The 12,500-nt window shown below is 34.3% G+C and overlaps 2 long non-coding RNA genes across 3 annotated transcripts in view; both read right to left on the bottom strand.

Annotated features, from left to right (window-relative positions):
- LOC118765786 overlaps positions 1–8,078 on the bottom strand; it is an 8,249-nt gene extending 171 nt beyond the window's left edge. The window contains exons 1-2 of one of the 2 annotated variants that reach the window (XR_005001664.1): positions 8,051–8,078; positions 7,482–7,484 (exon numbers count right to left, since the gene is read on the bottom strand). This is a non-coding gene — a long non-coding RNA (uncharacterized LOC118765786). Of the gene's footprint in view, positions 1–7,481; positions 7,485–7,976; positions 8,016–8,050 lie in introns of those variants that run through there. The other variant, XR_005001665.1, reaches the window with a different exon arrangement.
- Positions 1–12,500, bottom strand: part of LOC118765785 — a 265,208-nt gene that overhangs the window by 8,940 nt on the left and 243,768 nt on the right. The window lies entirely within an intron of this gene.

Genomic DNA, 12,500 nt, shown 5'->3' with positions numbered 1-12,500 from the left:
CGAGGTGTAAGAAGAAAGTTAGCCTCAGGCAAACCGTAGTAACTATAGAAAAACAACTTTCAGGGACAAGAGTGGTTTATCGAGACGGAAGATTGTGGGATTTTTTTCGTATCGAAGTACGATAAGCTGAAAAAAGGTCTTTTTACATTTGACGGTAGGCAACCAGGGTTGCCGGGTGTGCGAATAAAAATATAAGAGTTACGGAATGGAGTAGACAAGATCTGGGCTACATATGTTTCATAGCGAGCGGGACCTCAGAAGTGGTTAAAATCACCTCGCATGGATTTTTACTACTTCCGAAGTTCCGATCTCTATGATATATATGTAGGCCGGATTTTGTCTACTCCATTCCGTAAATTTTGTGCGTGTGCATGTATGTATGTATGTATGTATGTATGTATGTATGTATGTATGTATGTATACAAGACTCGGTATACTGCGTGGAGTATATATGTTTATTATTAGTTGACGACCCACAATTAGATTACTTAAATTTTCCAAACACACGCACAATACGCTGTTGACCTCTGAGGATTGTATGTGTATATATATATATATATATATATGGAGAGAGAGAGAGAGATAGATAGATAGATAGATAGATAGATAGATAGATAGATAGATAGATAGATAGATAGATAGATAGATAGATAGATAGATAGATAGATAGATAGATAAGTTTCTTTATTGGCCACACAGGGCTGCACACGGATGGGACAAGTTACAAGGTAGAGCTTTTCTTTTGGGGGATGAAAAAAACAAAAAACAAAAGAAAAAAAGGGGGGTGGCGTAGGTTTTCGATCAAGAGGGATCGTAAAAGGGAAGAAAAGAACAAAAAAAAATAAAATAAATAAAATAAAATTAAATTAAAAAAATAAGATAGATAGATAGATAGATAGATGGATGGATGGATGGATGGATGGATGGATGGATGGATGGATGGATAGATGGATGGATAGATAGATAGATAGATAGATAGATAGATAGATAGATAGATAGATAGATAGATAGATAGATAGATAGATAGATAGATAGACAGATAGATATACACACACATATTTGTGTGTGCTTGATTGTATAGATATATACATAAATATAAATATATGTATGTATGTATTTTGGTGTATCTGCACGTGTGTGTGTGTGATTATATACAAGAGCACGTTTAGCTTTCGTTAATCCTCGTATATTTAGTTGGAAATAACTTAGTCAAATGTTGAAGGTTAATCATCATAACACCTTTGCACGGCACATGTCTGATACTTTAGATGGCGGAATAGAAGGACGGAAGGATTCACGACTTAGAACTTCTCATCAGTTTTGAATATTGCTCTTCTACACTAGTGTTCAATTGGTTTGGTTTTCAATCATATTCAAGTGATAAGATTAATAATTCGAAATATTTCAATTTTCATATTAATAACCCATCTCAGAAATACAGACAGTTAAAATATGATAAGTTTAAGAATTTATCTTCTACATGTCCTAACTTTTTGACATAGGTCTTCATTCCATTATTCAGCAAGTATAAAATATAAAAATGACCCAATGTATTTTCATTGCTATTACAATGACTTCGCCTGATAGCAGAGGAATTTCTGTAAAGAATATGAGGGTATTTTTAGAATTTCTTTTCTTAATGTCATGTCCATTTTCCAATATTTCTCTTGAAATTTATGATGTGAATTTATGATGTAAGTTGAAATTTATGATGTAAAATTCAAATATATGAATTGTATTCTGTGTAAGAGTTATTTACGTCAAGCAATGTTTATTATGTTTACAACAGATTTAAAATTAAATTGACTCTGTTAGAAAAAAGAGTTGAACCAAAATGTTCAACTAAATTTTGCACACGCACACACACCAGTGTATACACGTGTGTAGGCATGAGTCTATACATGTTTATATGCACATACACAACTAAATAAATTTCTGCCATTTACAGATATACTGTCAACCTTCGGATATTTGGTTGTATTTAACAGGGCGCAGAATCTTTTTTGTTTTTTGTAATTTAGAATAACTGGCTCCTGATGCACTGATTTCTAATGCAGGGAGTTCTAGTGATTAGTACAATACCTATGATTTGGACGCAATAAATTTGACAAGAGGTAGTGAAATCAACCAGTACTGAGGAATTGGGGCCATCATTGTCGGAAGAGAAAATGTAAAATGAAAGACAACATAACTGTATGCCAGAAGCTGGAATGTGTCTGTGAGTGGTTTAATGCCAGTCACTAGAGTGACTTTTTTGAGGCAGTCTAGGATGCGGTACTGTAGTAGGAGCACCCTTCTGGATGTGAAAGCAAAATTACCATTGTGTACCGTCACTTATTGAAGGGAAAATTTCAATTAATCAAGAATTTTTTCAACTCATTATATAACATATTCAGATCTTACCATGTGCAGCAGACATGGATCATTGCAAGATTATTCTAATCAGATGACAACAATTCAAGTTCTATCAACACGTTTTAGATGTTCTTACATCCTGAATGCATTTAGCATTGTTTTAGTTAACCTGTATTCTTTAAGATTAGTTGTGTGGCTAAGTACGAAAACAAGCCTGGAAATATATTAATCTCTCAAGCAGAAATATTTAACCTTTAGGAATTTAATAAATATGGAAGTCCCAGAATGTGCAGAAACATAAAGTGCAATTTCGTAATAATTTTTTTCCAATGACATTTCTTTTCTTGCCATCAAATTTGTTTTTTTGGATTCTAACTTTTTGTGAAGTAAATAGACTGTTTATGATAGAATATGTTACTTGTTAAAAAGATTATAATTCTCATGTCTATTATTGCGCTGTTTCAAAAAGAAACAGCTAAAATAACATAAAAATGGTCGTTGCCTTTGAAGCATTGATACCTGCCTCAGTGATACACTCGTCTAAATATATGGCAACATACAATCAAAGGAAGTCCAGTCATGACCATCCTATTTATAGTGTTTATGTTGCCTTACATTATCATTTATATTCTTTCTTTAATGAAAGTGTGAGACTGTGCGTTAATTTGAGGGAGATTTGGTTGCTATAACAAACAGATCAAGTGACCCTGTAGTGGCTTCCCGCAAAGTGAGTCTTAGATTTTGCAGAATTAGCCAATATTAATCATTCATCTGTTTTAACTTCACTTATTGCTATTGTTTTTAATATTTCAAATTTACGCTCACAAATCCTCTGTTATTTTTGGCACGTTATTAGTTTTCTTCGACCAACATTTTCTTTAAAGGTATATTTTGTTGGTCTGCTTCTCTATAAGATAAATGAGAAGAAGAAGAATCAAAACTGTTCAGTTTGATAATAAATTTGATATTGATCGTTGTTTTATTTGATAACAGAAAATAAATTATTGATTTGTTTAATTAATATTTAATTTAAGATAATGATGAGTCTAAAGAGTGTTTTTTAGGTACGTTTTCTTTTTTACACTGATCTGTTTAATTTAGTGAATAAAATAAATGAATAATTAATTTGTTTACTTAATTGTTAATTTAAGAGAATAAATACTGGAGCTTAATGTAAATTCTGAGGAGAAAGTCTAGCACCATAAATGATAATAGCGACACCAACAAGGACAATTATGTGGAAGATAGAAATAATGGTAATATTGCTGGTTCCACTGCATTCTTCTTCTTCTTCTTCTGCTTCTTCTTCTTCTTCTTTTTCTTCTTTTTCTTCTTTTTCTTCTTCTTTTTCTTCTTCTTCTTCTTTTTCTTCTTCTTCTTCTTCTTCTTCTTCTTTTTCTTATTTTTCTTCTTCTTCTTTTTCTTTTTCTTCTTCTTTTTCTTCTTCTTCTTCTTCCTTTTCTTTTTCTTCTTCTTCTTCTTCTTCTTCTTCTTCTTCTTTTTTTCTTCTTCTTCTTCTTTCTTTCTTTCTTTCTTTCTTTCTTTCTGCTTCCTTTCCATGCCGTTTGTTTTTGGATGGTCTCGTAGTACATTCGTTTTCGTCTTCCATGAAAAGTGGCTGTGAACTTATCATTCAGCAAAACATTTCTGTGAGGGATCTACCATGACCATTCTGATGGTGTAAACTGAACAGGAGGAAGAAAGAAGTAGAAAAAAACGATCGAACCCAGCAGTTTACTGTCACTTTACCGAATCCTTACAGACGAACGACAAAGTTTACCACGGTGGGATTTAAATACAAGGAGCAAAATGCGTACATACATACATACATACATACATACATTGTAGTCTCAAGAAATCCGAGATTGCTCTGCAGTTTTTGCTGAACGACTGTTGTTTTCGTTTTCGTTGTTTAGTTCCAGGTCATCTCCCAGCAAGCTGGTCTATAGTCAAAGTTTTTTCATCTGTGGCAGTCCCATCTTTTTTATTCAGACTTAGTATTCAAGGACTAGTAATCATTTCAGTTTTAAGATATAAATCGTGGATTAAAGAAGAATTGACTACTCTTTCTAGCCACTTAAACACCCACATTGAGCAGCAATAAGGCAAAATTTCACTCATGATCAAATTTAAAACGAAATTCATATAAGAATGAGAATATTTTTTAAGCCTTAAGGTAATGCTTTCTACTATAGACACAAGACCTGGGATTTGGGGGAATGGCAAACAGATTATATCAAACTCTGTGAGCAACTTGTACATATTTCATAGTCCTCGAAATGATAAAAGGCAAAAATCAACCTCGACGGAATTTGAACCAGAACATAAAGACGGACGAAATGCCTTTAAGCTTTTTGTCCGGCGTGCTAACGATTGTGTCAATTCATCGTCTTAAGCCTTGAAATAATCAGCCTTATAAGTTGCAAGATCAACCGTTTTTTTTTTTCAGCACAAACGCGTTATCACAGCTTGCTAAGATATATATGACAAAAAGACATTCCCCTCCCCCAACTGATGATTGAATATAAAATGCATGAACCACTGTGATATTGAAGTGCGGATCGTCATACTTGTATTTAGTTAGACAACTGGATATGTAGATTAGAAAAAAGTTAAAATATATCAACCATTTTGTAAGGGAATCTGAACTGTAACATACGCACTGTGTCTTCAAGTTATCAGCTCTTTCATAGTGGAGTTCTTCGATCGCATAATCGGATTATTGTATCTCTCTCACCCACTTTCTTTTAACCTACACTCCCTTCCTCTCTTTTGCATACATACATGTATGTTTATTGATGTATGTGTATGTGTGTGTGTACGTACGGACACATGTATATATGTATGTCATTAATCAGTTTTATTTCAAAATTTCTTGCCAACAGAGAAGGAGCCGGTTTCTAACCTAGATCCAAAGGATCTACATTGGAATTTCAACATCATAAGGGTATTGAATGTGTGTATATATGTGTGTGTGTCCAGATTTGTAAGATTTGTTTTATGTAAGTATGTATGTACAGATATATATATATATAGAGAGAGAGAGAGAGATAGATAGACAGGCAGATAGACAGACAGATAGATAGATAGATAGATAGATAGATAGATAGATAGATAGATAGATAGATAGATAGATAGATAGATAGATAGATAGATAGATAGACAGACAGACAGACAGACAGACAGACAGACAGATAGATAGATAGATAGATAGATAGATAGATAGATAGATAGATAGATAGATAGATAGATAGATAGATAGATAGATAGATAGACAGACAGATAGATAGAGGGACAGACAGACAGATAGATAGATACATACATACATACATACATACATACATACATACATACATACATACATACATACATAATGTGTATATCTGTGTGTCTGTGTGAATGTTAAAATCTACCGTTCTAAACAATTGCGTCGAATTATGTCAACACGTAACCTTGCGATTCGATAAATAGTTTTCGATAATATAAATACCGAAACTTCATACTAGAGTTTATATATACTGAAGCTACAGCATTATGGTGAATGTCCAATACTTGAAAAGAGTCAGCTATTTCCCCATTTCCTTTGACTCAAGCTTACTGTCTTCATGTTTTGATTAGATATTTTCCAATAATAAGTCATTTGTAATGTTATTTTTCTAAAGTCTGTGGTGTTATCATCCGGTTTGCATCAGGGCAATGTTATCATATGAAAGATATGTATTGGAACGAAAAGATTACGGTGGTTATTGTTTGAAATTAATAGAAGAAAAGTCCAGAATTCTGAATTAAGAATGGCTAATATCAACCTTTGTATCTTTGTTGAATATTGAATGTCTTGAAAATATCTCAGTGAAAAATCTCTTTCCTTTACTATACTTTCACTTTCATTTTTGGTTCAAGAGAATTTACCCTAGGAATAGTATATATGTATGCGTTATAAACGATATTGTAAAGAGGCAAAACAAAAATAAACAAGTCTTAAGACAGAGCTAGTTACCGTATTGTATTTAAAATAGTTGATTCGGTAAGACGAACCTTGTTTAAAATATTATTATAAAGCGTACGTTTAACAATTATAACGAATAGGTTTAGTGTTAAATTCGTGCTTTTGTTATTGAACCTGACTATCTGACTACATGTTAATACGCATTTCTCAAAGAAATCCATACTGTTTTCTAGGAGGGTTTTAAGAGCCATGAAGGAAATTTATTACAGGGGCTCTGAAAGGCTCTTTAGTCATGTTACGAGATTATTGTTGCCATTTCCACTCCAAGAGCTTTACGGTAAACTTTGGTTTTAAAACGTGGCGACTATCATTTGTTATAAAAGAAGTCACGTGGAAACTTACGCCCTCCAATATTGTAGTTGACGTTTGAACTTACACAGAACAATTCAGTTCTCAGCAATTGTTTCTTGTTACAACAAATGCTTCAGTTTAAATCAGCAACAATTGTTTTGAAGCAGAAATTGCACTTCATGAGCTTCAAGCATATGGTGGACTCACTAGAAAACTAGATAAATAAATAGTTTAATGGTACACTGTTAGTTTGATGGAAACACGAATAATTAGAATAGTAGATATTACTCTTTTAATTGTTGCAATCGTTGGACTGCGACCATACTAGAGCACGGCCTTCAAGGGTTAGTCAAACATACCGACTCCAGGACTTATTTTTAAGCCTAGTACCTAATCTACTAGGCTCTTTGCAAACCGCTAAGTGACAGGCGCGTAAAAACTCCAACACCGGCTGTAAAGTCGTGAGGGTATAATCACAAACACACTTGCACACACATACGGGTATATGTATTTATATGTATATAAATATAAAATATGTGTATATATATATATATGTATGTATATGTATATGTATATGTATCACACATACACACACATACCTCCTTCTCTTGCACTCTCCTGTCTTTGAAAGAACTTTTTCTTCACCCATTCCCTTCCGGTCATTCAAAATATGACCGCGTGTGTATCGTTGGCGATTTTCTTTCCTCTGTCTTCCCTTCCTTGGATCTTTCCTTTTCCTATGTTTCTGACGAAGAGCTCCGCTCGAAACGTTAAATCCTCCTTCTTTCTTTTCTTTCCTGAGCGTCCAATAACACTATACTTGTTCCACGTCCTCGCGTTGTGTTTTCTCTTTGTGTTTTCATGTTTGAATTAACTATATATATATATAATATATATATATATATATATATATATATATATAGGAGCAGGCGTGGCTGTGTGGTAAGAACTTGCTTCCAAACCACATGGTTCTAGGTTCACTCCCATTGTGTAGCACCTTGTGCAGGTGTCTTCTACTATTGCCTTGGGCCGGCCAAAACTAGTGTGTGGATTTGGTAGATGGAAACTGAAAGAAGCCCGTCATGTATATATATATTTATATGTGTGTGTGCATGTGTGTGTCTTTGTGTCTATGTTTGTTAACCCTACCATCACTTGACAACCGACGTTGGTGTGTCTACGTACCCGTAACTTAGCAGTTCGGCCAAAGATACCCATAGCATAAGTACTATGCTTACAAAGACTAAAATCCTTCAAGGTAGTGCTCCAGCATGGCTGTACTCAAGTAACTGAAACAAGTAAAAGGATAAAAGAATATACATACACACACAAACACACACACACACACACACATATATATATATAGACACACACACACACATATATATATATATAGACACACACACACACACACACACATAAAATACTCATACATACATTGGCTGGCATCATTCCTCATCTATTCTATCAAATTCATTTGCCATTTGTCAGTTCGATGCTGTCATAGGAGATTCTTGCTCAAGATACTGCGCAGTGAAACTGAATCTGAAATCCTATTGCTGTCATAATTTAGATTGCTTATTAATATAATTAAGATAAGAACAATTAGGAAAGAAAGCATCATTTACTTGTGATTTAGAATCTCTGTCGTTGATAACCAGAAGCAAGTTTTCTTCCATATTTCACGTCAACTTTGATAAACGAGGTCCTCATTCGTCACCCTGCACTATTTCCAGTCGATTTCTATTATCGGTCAAAATGTGTGTTACTGTGCTATAACCTTTCTCTGTTATGATGATGGAAAAGCCATAAAAGTATCTTGGCTTTATTCCACAATAAGGGGATTTCATACAGCATTGTAACCGCATTTCACACTTACCTTCATTTTCAAATGTCATTCTTTTTTTCTTCATGATATTGTAACTCAATAACGTCTCCAGTAATTCAATATTTTTTTTTGTTATTTCATTTTACACACAAACAGATTCTAACCTCGGTAAACCTTATTTGAAAGCTGGCAGCCACCATTTTGTAATGAAAAAAAAAACAGGTCACGTGTAAAGTGAATGTTGAAAGTTGAAGTTTGATCTGAATGCAAGCATTGGATTCTTAGCAATTGTTACTTGTTATAACAGATGAATAAGAAAGTACAATGTGTCCCCACCCCTCATAGAATTTATACGTACGAGACGGATAAAGTGAATAGGATAAAGTAAATGCCCTTCGGAATGCATGTTTTTTTTTTCTTTTCTATGACGTTGCAATCGAATAGACTTTCGCTTTTAGTTGTTTACTTCTGTGCTCGTAACACATTTTAAAGACGAATGTTTCACATGCCGTCTCTTTTCAATGTACTCAAAACACTTTATGCCTTGTAAAATCCCAAATAAAAATGTATATATGTTTTTCCAGACAACGTTTTTTTTTACATGTCATCATATTTATTGTTCCATATAATTTCAGTTTGACATTTTTTTATATCAAACTTAGATTTTTCAAAACTTTTCAGATTTATTTTTATCAAAAACTATTTTGTTTTAATATCGTTTATCAAGATTTTGCTTTTAAATCTTTTATGTTATTTTTTAAATATTATTTTTTACCATTATGAGAAAGAAACAAAAATGAAAAGGAAACAAACATACAAGGAAAGAAGAAAGAAAGGTCAGCAATATATATCACCAATAGAAATATGGGATTTATTGATCTACGTTCAGAATATTGACGACCTGTGTGTCTTTTCTGTAACACTGTCTGATCTAAAGAAACTGTGAAACTATTACGTCTAAGAGAGCAATTTACGAAAAAGCAACTGGAAAGGTGTGGATAATAGATTAAAGCTAGAAAAGACGAAGCGGGTGAGTTGAAAGACGCCAGACTTTAGATATATTTCAAAAGCCAAACCGAAAATTAACAATTGCCTCATTGCTTCTTGTAAGATGCCACAATAAAAAGCAAAATGCTGAAAACCACGCACAATTTGGGAGGCACTAATAATACTCTTACCTCTTGATATTCTTTTCACACTCCTTAAACTAGATAAAGATAATTTCAAGTCGGTCCCGTGCAGTAATTATACTGTATCTTGCCGGATTTATGAATGAAGGAGGATACCGAAAGCCGGTTCTGTATGAAACTCGAAAGGACTGAACGAGGCAAAGAGCTTTTATTGATGGCCTCTGGGTGTTTTGTGAAAGACAAAAATAAATTGAAAAAATAATTTCTCTATAAATCGTTGGAAATATGCAAAGAGACAAATTTTCGATTATAATAGTAATATAATAAAGTTTTCTTGCAACAGTATTACACGGTGCATTACTGATGGCCGTGTACCATCTATGAGAGGATATTAAGTTGGTTTGGTACCATATATGTCAAAAGAAATACCTAATATATTCACAATTCAAAGTGATTCCTCGCCAACACCTTGTCATTAAAAGACTGGCCGACTCAGAATCTTTCTTCAAACCAAATTTATATAATTTACGCTGTTAACAAAATCACAACTAAGATATTCACCATTCGATTATTTCAGCGGTTTTGAACGATTGCTTCTTTGACTGTGAAAAACCATTTCACACTTCTTTGGTTGTGAAATGGTTTTTTACTAGAATCGCTCCTTCTAACTTTACAACATTCGTATTGAAATGATAGATAAAGTGTCTCATAATAATCTTTTCTACTATAGGCACAAGGCCTAAAATGTTGGTAGGAGGAGGTAACTCAATGACATCAATCCCACTGGTTAACTGGTACTTATTTTATAGACGTCGAAAGATAAAAGGCAAAATCGATCTCGGTGGAGTTTGCTCTCAGAGAGTAAAGATGGACTAAATGCGGCTATGTATTTTATCCGGCACGCTTTACAACAGTTAAAGAATGATTTCGTGACAAGGTTTAATAGCATATGCTTCTGTCTGGGTGAAGAACCCATTCGTGAACAAATTAGGACCGTATTTTGAGTTACAGGAGTCTCTTATCATATTACGAATGAAAATATATTAAAGATACGGTTTTTTAAATGCCGAGGCATGTACGAAATATGGCGCAATGCAGAATGAGATCTATCGCATTTTATTGCATTCTCATCTTTCTTTTTAACAAACAGAGGTTTTAGTACAGTAACCCAAATTTGGCTCAAGAACAGAAACTAAACGAATAGAATAAAGTGTGGGGATTTATGACAGCAGAACCAAAAATTTTGCAAAACTTGCTGCTGGTCTTCATTTACAGGAATCACATTAATTAAGAATTACTTGTATCTTAATTGTTCTCATTTTAATTATATCAATAAACAATGTCTGTTTTCTTAATTATTCTTATTTTAATCATATTAATAAACCTGTTTACATTCATTTGAAGTTTAATTAGAACCATCACCTTTATTATAAAAGGGCGGAAGGTGGGATGGTAGTGTCATTGTGTTTTCGGCAGATGTTTCGAACAAGAAGATTGCAAAACACTAACGCAGATTACTATGATAATTACGAACCAACAACATATCCAGATGGTATCTGTTACAGTTGCTCTTTGTTTGCGAGGAATTTGTTGTCTTCAAATCTCACATATCGTACGTCCTCATTTAAACATGGTAGAATATGGAGGTTCATTTCATGTATGGGGATTTTGGTATGACTGATAAGTTCATACTATCGGATAGCGTTGAGCAAAGCTGGCTCGGCAGACAGTTAAACCCATCGGTGTGTGGTTGATTCCAAACCTTCATACGAACAAAATCTTAATTAGATTATGAACAGAGTAACAACTCACACGTTACAAAGCCCCCGAGATTGGGGGCAAGAAGGGAAGAAAGTATCGTTAAACCAGAGACATGAGCAAATGCTTCCAGCAGAGTGAACTCTGTTAAAAGCATGCAAGGTGCCAGAAAGTGTTGTTACAGTGGACTGCGATTAAGTCTTCAACACATGTAGGCCATGGCCGGATTTGAACTCAGGGTGCAAAGAACTACAACAAATAGCACAAAGGAAACCGGTTCGACATTTAAAAAAATTTCGCCAATCCACCGCCTTCGATTGTTACGTTTTTTATCGACCCAGAAAGAACGAAAGGTAAAGTTGCGCTCGTGAGATTTGAACTCAGAGCACTGAGAGTCGTACAGTTACCTGAAAGCATCTTGTCCAACTTTGTGACGACTCGTCCACTTCGCTGATTATGTTCCCCTTAGAAAGCAAAGCGAAGGTAGAAGTCAAGCTTCGTCTTTTTCTCCAGTAAATTTGATAAAAGATGATTGTGGCGAAAGCATGCACTTCTACGCCAATTAATGACTGTCAGTAAAAGGCATTTGCCCATCATTGGTGATGGTGTTCTCAGGTCTGCAGTGTTCCATGATTGGCCAGAGTGAAGAAGTCCCACACAGTCTATTCGAGAATTTGTACCCCATCATTTTTGTGTATTCTGTACAATATCATTGCATTGTTTGACCCACCACCACCACCACCACTACTCATTTTAATCTTTATATAAACATGTATTTATGAAACCAGTCTTTGTAATCTCAACTTCATTCGATGCCTCGACGACCAATAAAAAAATCACCATCTTCATCACCACCACCACCACCACAACAATGACACCGCCATCACCATTTTCCTCCCCAGCCTCATCATAATCACCATCATCATCACTATCACCACCATCAACACCAACAGCAAAAAAAGCAAACATCATTGCAAACATTATTACTATCATTCTTTTAACTCAGATTTTGTTAGAAATCTTGCATGCGTAGAGGACTTGCTACCGGCAACCTACGGTATCATGCTATATGTTCTTTTCAGCTATCTAATACTCTTCTATAATAGTTCTACTGGGCACTCTATTCCAATTT

This window comes from Octopus sinensis, linkage group LG13, assembly GCF_006345805.1.
Source record: "Octopus sinensis linkage group LG13, ASM634580v1, whole genome shotgun sequence".
NCBI lineage: Eukaryota > Metazoa > Mollusca > Cephalopoda > Octopoda > Octopodidae > Octopus > Octopus sinensis.
This window is presented reverse-complemented; position numbering and strand designations above follow the sequence as displayed.